Source organism: Xiphophorus couchianus, chromosome 13 (genome assembly GCF_001444195.1).
Source record: "Xiphophorus couchianus chromosome 13, X_couchianus-1.0, whole genome shotgun sequence".
Classification (NCBI taxonomy): domain Eukaryota; kingdom Metazoa; phylum Chordata; class Actinopteri; order Cyprinodontiformes; family Poeciliidae; genus Xiphophorus; species Xiphophorus couchianus.
In genome coordinates this window covers 1,090,690-1,097,334 of record NC_040240.1, presented here as the reverse complement: position 1 = coordinate 1,097,334, position 6,645 = coordinate 1,090,690, and the positions used below count along the sequence as shown (strand labels likewise).

The 6,645-nt window shown below is 38.2% G+C and overlaps 1 long non-coding RNA gene across 1 annotated transcript; it reads left to right on the top strand.

Annotated features, from left to right (window-relative positions):
* The first annotated feature begins 1,822 nt into the window (after positions 1 to 1,822).
* On the top strand, positions 1,823 to 4,130 carry LOC114155554 (uncharacterized). Its single transcript, XR_003597777.1, has 4 exons — positions 1,823 to 1,957; positions 2,423 to 2,751; positions 2,850 to 3,008; positions 3,283 to 4,130. It is a non-coding gene; the product is annotated as an uncharacterized LOC114155554 (long non-coding RNA).
* Positions 4,131 to 6,645: the final 2,515 nt, after the last annotated feature.

Below are 6,645 nucleotides of genomic sequence, written 5' to 3'. Positions count from 1 at the left end.
GAGTGCATGTGAGGATCCCATTCAGTACTCCCCTGTCTCCAGTCCCTCGCCCATGCCATTCTGGGTGGATCCCATGTTTTCACCCATCAGTCTTTCACCTAAGAGTGCATGTGAGGATCCCATTCTGTCCTCCCCTGGCTTCAGTCCCTCACCAAGATTGCCATGTGAAGGTCCCATTATGTCAGTCTATGCCATCAGTCCCCCAATCAGAGAAGATCCTGTTTTGTCAACCCCTGTCCTCAACTGTCCACCAATGACAGTGTGTGAGGATCCCATTGTGTCTTCTCCTGCCATTAGTACTTCCCCATCAACATATTGCAAAGTTCCAAGTTTGACATTCCCTTGCATATGTGTCTGTATGAAGTCTCAAATGGAAAAAGAAGAGGAACCAATGCCTTCAACATCTGGAATTGGACCTGACAGAATTAGAGGAAGAGAGAGTTCCAGACAAGTGTATTTTAGACCTCACTACGACTTGTCAAGTGATGACTCTGATTAGATTGGGTTCTTGAAAAACTGAAGACCTACCGGAGAAGTCCCATTAGGATAACGTAATTTCTCTGTTGTTTTTGTTAAAGCCAATGGCTTTCTAGCAGGACCGAGGATGCCTTAGGTAGCGCCTTGCACCGGGGCTTTTCTTTATCCCGCTGCTAGATGTTTCATTTTAGATGTTAAGGATTCTAGCAGGACCGAGGATGCCTTAGGTAGCGCCTTGCGCCGGGGCTTTTCTTTATCCCGCTGCTAGATGTTTCATTTTAGATGTTAAGGATTCTAGCAGGACCGAGGATGCCTTAGGTAGCGTCTTGCGCCGGGGCTTTTCTTTATCCCGCTGCTAGATGTTTCATTTTAGATGTTAAGGATTCTAGCTGGACAGGCAATGCTGACTTTTTTGCTGTTGATGAATGTATGACTAAATGCTGGCGGATGCTAATTTAAATTTCTGAGGAACAAGACCTTACTGCTGAACAAAAAACACTAAAAGGAGTCGGACATGGATGGTGCGTAAAAGACAAATGCTAAAAGGAATAAGACAACGCCACAGGATTAATACTAAATCTAAACCAATCTTGCTGGGCAAAAATCAAACCAACAACAATTAAGACAACGCAGCTCCGGACACTGGAATCAATACAATTGAGACAACACTGCTGCAAATGAAACTCTAAAATTTAAACAATATTTCTGACAGTTCTAATTTTTAAGACATAATAAATACAATATAATATGCAATACAATATAATCGGTTGAGCTCTGGTGTAAACGGATTGAAACAGCGGTTTTAAAGTTATAATCATTCTGGTCTGGACATTATAAAATCCACAGGGAGTGAAGCGTTTTACGTATGAAATAACAGTAACAACGGGAGTTAATTTAAATGTTCATAGATGAAAGAGGAAGAGAGAAATAGGCAGGACCTTTGGATCCCGGATATGAACTGTTGATCCACGGATCAATCATTTGGCGGCTGGATTCCAAAACCCTCAAGGCCACATGTTAAAATGAGCAAGACATTTAAACTCAGGCGATAATTTTAAAAGTAAGTAATGCTGCTGGGTGTCAAACCTAAAATCTCTTAAGACTGAGAAGAGACAACGCTTTTCTGGACAAATTCATTTCTCTAAGGATGGAGACAACGCTTCTCAAGTAGTGAGAAATTTAAATCTTTTAGGACTAATATGATGTCACGGTGGACAAATTAAAATGTAGAGGAATTAAAACAACCCCGCGGAGTACAAATTAAAATCTTTAAGGATAAAAGAAAAAGACAGAAATAAATGCCAAGTTTCAGGGTGTAATAGCGGTGCTTCCCCACACGGTGCGCTCTAATATAGTAAATTGTTCTCACCTGTACCTTCATTAATCCAGTCTCCCAGTTTTAATCTTCCAGGTTTTAGCTGCTCATCGCTGGATTCTTTCGTGGTTGTCCATGTGGTTCCTGTCCTCCTGGTTCCTGTTTGTAAGTTTTTGCATTCCACAACACGTAATACTGCTGGCCTCCTGCTGGCACTGGGACCATCAGCTTTACTAAATAAACATAGAAAGAAATTCACTATTAGTAGAAAGTGTTCCTCCATATAGAGTTCAAATTTACATTAAGTAAGGAAAGTTTTCCTGATAATATTTTGTATTAGAGACTTAATTAAAGCATCAAATAAGAAATTAGAAGACAGAGGAGAAGATAGACAGAATTTGTGATTGAGGGATTTAATTAAGAGCTTTTATGCAGAGGGAAACTAGAGAACAGGGTCAGAGGGAAGGAAAATAAACTATTAATCTCATAAAACAAATAGTTTCTATGGCCATATTCATGTGTTGCAACACAGAAAGATCACAAAAAGAGAATAGACTTTAAAAACTACAGATACTAGTCTCTGATCCAAGATCCAAACTTCTCAAATCTCTGATGTTCTGATCATCCCAGGTTGGATCTCCTGAGCCTGGAATCCTCCACCTTCAACACCGTCTGTCAGGTGGAGGAAGATAAGAGAACCCAGTTGACGAAAAAAGTAAGAACATTTCTATCTACAAAACATAACTAAACATTTCAGATGGAGCTGCATAGAGTTGAGCTGAAAGTTACAAACTGGTTCTGTCTGCTGTCCATGATTATTTTCCTCTTTAACTCTGTTGTCTTTTCTCTTTATTTCATTTCTCTGTCAACTCATGTCACATGACTTGAGTTGACCAACAAATAAAACAGAAGACCTGCTCCACCTGCTGATCTACTGGTTGGAAGAGATTGTGGAAAAGGTGAGGACATGATGATGACTTGATCAGAAAGTCTCCTTCAATCATCTGTTATTTAGACTGAATGTGTGTCTGATTATGTGTTGATTCTCCAACATCAGCGAGACAAGACAACAACTTTTGACTAATGAGGAGAGAGAAGACACAGAGGACTGAGGAGACGCAGAAAATCCTGCTGGAAATCAATAAAAATGTTTCCTGATGGAACAGGGGGACGGCTGAGGACAGGACACAACATAAAGAGACAGAGACCATGTGAAGTAGGTCCTTCAATAACAAACCAAGATTTTTTCAACTATGTTAATTTAGTTACTATTTTGTTGCAGTTAAAACAAGTGAATGTAGGGTAAGAATCGACAGTAGCCAGCAGACAAATAAGTAAGAACCTGATTCAAGTGCTTTGCAATATTTGCTGTGCTAAACAAAAAACAAGATTAGAGATATTAATGTTTATGTATGACTGTAAAACACATCCATTTGATAACATGCTCTTTTTAGCATCAGTAAGTGATGTTTGTACTAAATGTTTTCTAGATTCAAGGATGGCCTTTCAACCCTGGATTTCATTTATGCTTTGGAGCTTCATGCTTCTGTGTTCAGGCCCTTTGTGTGCGGAAAAGCTGACATCAGAAATGTGAGAGGAAATCTTTGAAGTTCAGCTCAGCGAAAAGGGCAGCACCAGACGACAAGAAGAAACCAGACTGCTAGGATTCTCCTTGAGACAGACCAAACCTCGCTTTCCTGTTCAAACTCTGACAAGATACCAAAGCCCAAGACATACGATCAGTTTCAAAGAAGACATGAACTTTGAATTACAAAACTCTTTGGACTTTATTAAGTTCAAATACAGAATCACAAAACATAAATGTGGATGTTGGCCTGTGAAGGCAGATGTTAACTTGTGAAACCTGCTCTGTCAAAGTTCTGACTCTGCTGCATTGTGGTTGTTTGACAACCTTTAAATTTTAGACTCATTTATTTCCAAGTCCACCATGTTTTCTAGTCTTGTGTAGTTTTCCACATAGGATTCCCAAGTTAGTGGATGCACTAGGCCACTGTCTCTGGAGGTCCTCAAACTGTCCCTAAAGACGGTCATGGCCACATTGACTGCTGATTGACTCGGTCATAAACTGTCCCAATTCCTCCTGGGAGTCTGGGAACCTACAGTCTGTTCTGCCAAACCCAGGAGTAAAATATGCATCAAAACAGGACACATAGTTTAGTTATATATTTATATTTCTTCATTCAACTGTCACTACCAACTGCTACGACTATTGTTGAAAACTGTTGTAATGTTTAATTGTATTTACATATAAATATTAGAAATGAAAATGTTTATGTCATCAGAAACTGTTCCAATAAAAAGTGACATATTATTAACACATGGCTGATTTTTTTTAATTTTTTTTTTATGACATATTATTTTCGAAAGCTGCCAAACAGGCAACAAATTAACCAGATATTAATTAAATAAATGAGAAAAACAACAACAAAAATCTTGTTAGGTAGGTGGTACATGACATCCGGTTTAACAGATGAACAGTGAGACTGTTTAGCAGGACTGATGGTATTTGTAGTCCATCTTTTCTTGCTTTCATCAGTGTCACATTGCAGCAAACCCATGAACACAAACCATGTCTGTTCATGACTGCCACTAAAGACGTGTCTCTGCTTCAGATCATCCAGAACTGGGACTAACAACAAACCAAAGTTATAGTAAATGAAGAAAAATTTCAGCAGAAAAGACACAAACTCTCTAGAATGACATCATTGGTTTCCATAAAATTGATAACTTTTTAAATTTGCTCTTTAAAGAGCAAAGTCTCATTTGAACATTGTGAACTGTTGATAAGAAATCCAAAACTTCTGCATGACTGTAGCCGTCATGAAAGTACATCTTAATCAGATCCTCTTCTGAGAGCGAGTCCAGCACCGACCCTGTAAAACAAAATAGAGCAGAATAGAAATTCTTTTACTGTCCAACAATGGAGAAATTCAGGAGCTAAACTAACAATTAAAGCAGTTCGGTTCACATGAAGATAGAAGATAAAATATGTAAAAACAGAGTAAAATGCTGTAAAGGCAAAAATTCAACGCAAGTACTGTGGAGTTATTAAAAGTAGAATATAAATAGTGTACTCAAAAGTAATGTACAGTAAAGTATGTTAATTTTAAAATATTCAAAAATCAAAATCAGAATATATTTACTGATAACTAGCTGGTATTTCCATCTATGGCTGGTTGAACCAAGAGAACTTCAAGACTATTTACTGATGTCTTCACCTTGTGCCAAGAACCGAACATTTTTCCACATGAAAAGCAGAACATTTGAACTGTCCCTAGATTTTGACCACAGAAGACAAAAAACTTAAAACATGGCCACCTAAAAAAAAAAAGAGGGACAGTTGAAACCAGATATTTATACACCAAGAACAAGATACAAACATCTCTCTGTCTGTATAGATAGATTGATATCTATCTATGGAGCAGGGCGCCACCACGAAACTTGGGCCCCATGACAAAAAATTAAATTTGGCCCCCCTGCTGTTACAATTTGTTGAGTCTATTTGACCCATAAAAAGCGGCACAATTTTAAAGGCATGCAACTGCCTTGCTTTCTTGTCATGACAGTTTGTTATGAGACAGATAATCTGTGAAAAGATGAATCTCCTCCTCCTCCCTGACCGACTACTGACGGCTAAAGATTGTGATTGACAGCGCTAAAACCCTCCTCATGCGTCTGATTGGTTGTTTGTAGAGAGAACTGGGAGAACTTGCATCCACACACACACCCACACACACACACACACTAACTTGAGTGACCTTCCATGCTTAGTTTACATAGTGCAGCATATTACTGTAAAAATCGTTCAAATATGAATAAACATAACAGTTTGTATCTTTCCCTTTCAGGTCGTAAGTTTTTCATATTTCCCAAAAACCACTTGAATTTCAGGATGACGGACATTTTTCAGCGTGATCCTTTTAAACCAATTAGTGCCACAAAATGTTACCCAGATTCATAATTTGGATTAACTATATATGTTATGTCATCTGCTTTTGACTATGGTGACTGTATTTCTAAAACTTTAGAGTTGTAGCAAAATAAGAGTCCAAAACTGAACTTGAGGACTTTGCAGTCTGCGAGACCAGACTGGAGAGACGGTCGTCTTTAGTGGTTAGCATTAGCTTTTTGTGTTTAGTGTTAGTTTCTGATACTTTTAATGAGCTTAGAGGTCTAGTGTTCGGTTCTACTTTTTTGTACATATCGTTATCTTACAATATTTTTACAATTTATTTGTGTTTAGTGTTAGTTTCTGATACTTTTAATGAGCTTAGAGGTCTAGTGTTCGGTTCTGCTTTTTTGTACATAACATTATCTTACAATATTTTTACAATTTATTTGTGTTTAGTGTTAGCGTCTGCTTTTTTATGCTTAACATTAGCTTACTATATTTTTTTGTGTTTGGGGTTTTAGCATAAACGTCCACTAAGTTTTTATATGTTTAGTGGTTTGGTGGTAGATGACCCCCACAGAAAGGGGTCAACTGCTGACCCCACCCTATGGTTTTACTTGGTTTACCACTTCACGGCTGAATTTCTGTCCTTCCCAGTCACTTCCACTTCATCAGAATACCACTAATAGACCGTGGCATATTTAGTGGTCAAAAAAAATTGCACAAATAATCCAATTGATTCAAACAAACGACTCTTGACTTTTCCAAAGAGCATTTGGAAATGCAGGCATGACATGCAGGGTAGCAATTACTGAAAAGGGATAACGTTTGTGATCCATACCATGAACATATGGGAAAGCAGCAGTTTGGTTTAACTCTGAAGAAAAAAAGCTCTGCAGATCAGGTTCACTTTATATGTGTTGATAGAGAAGGTGAGGAG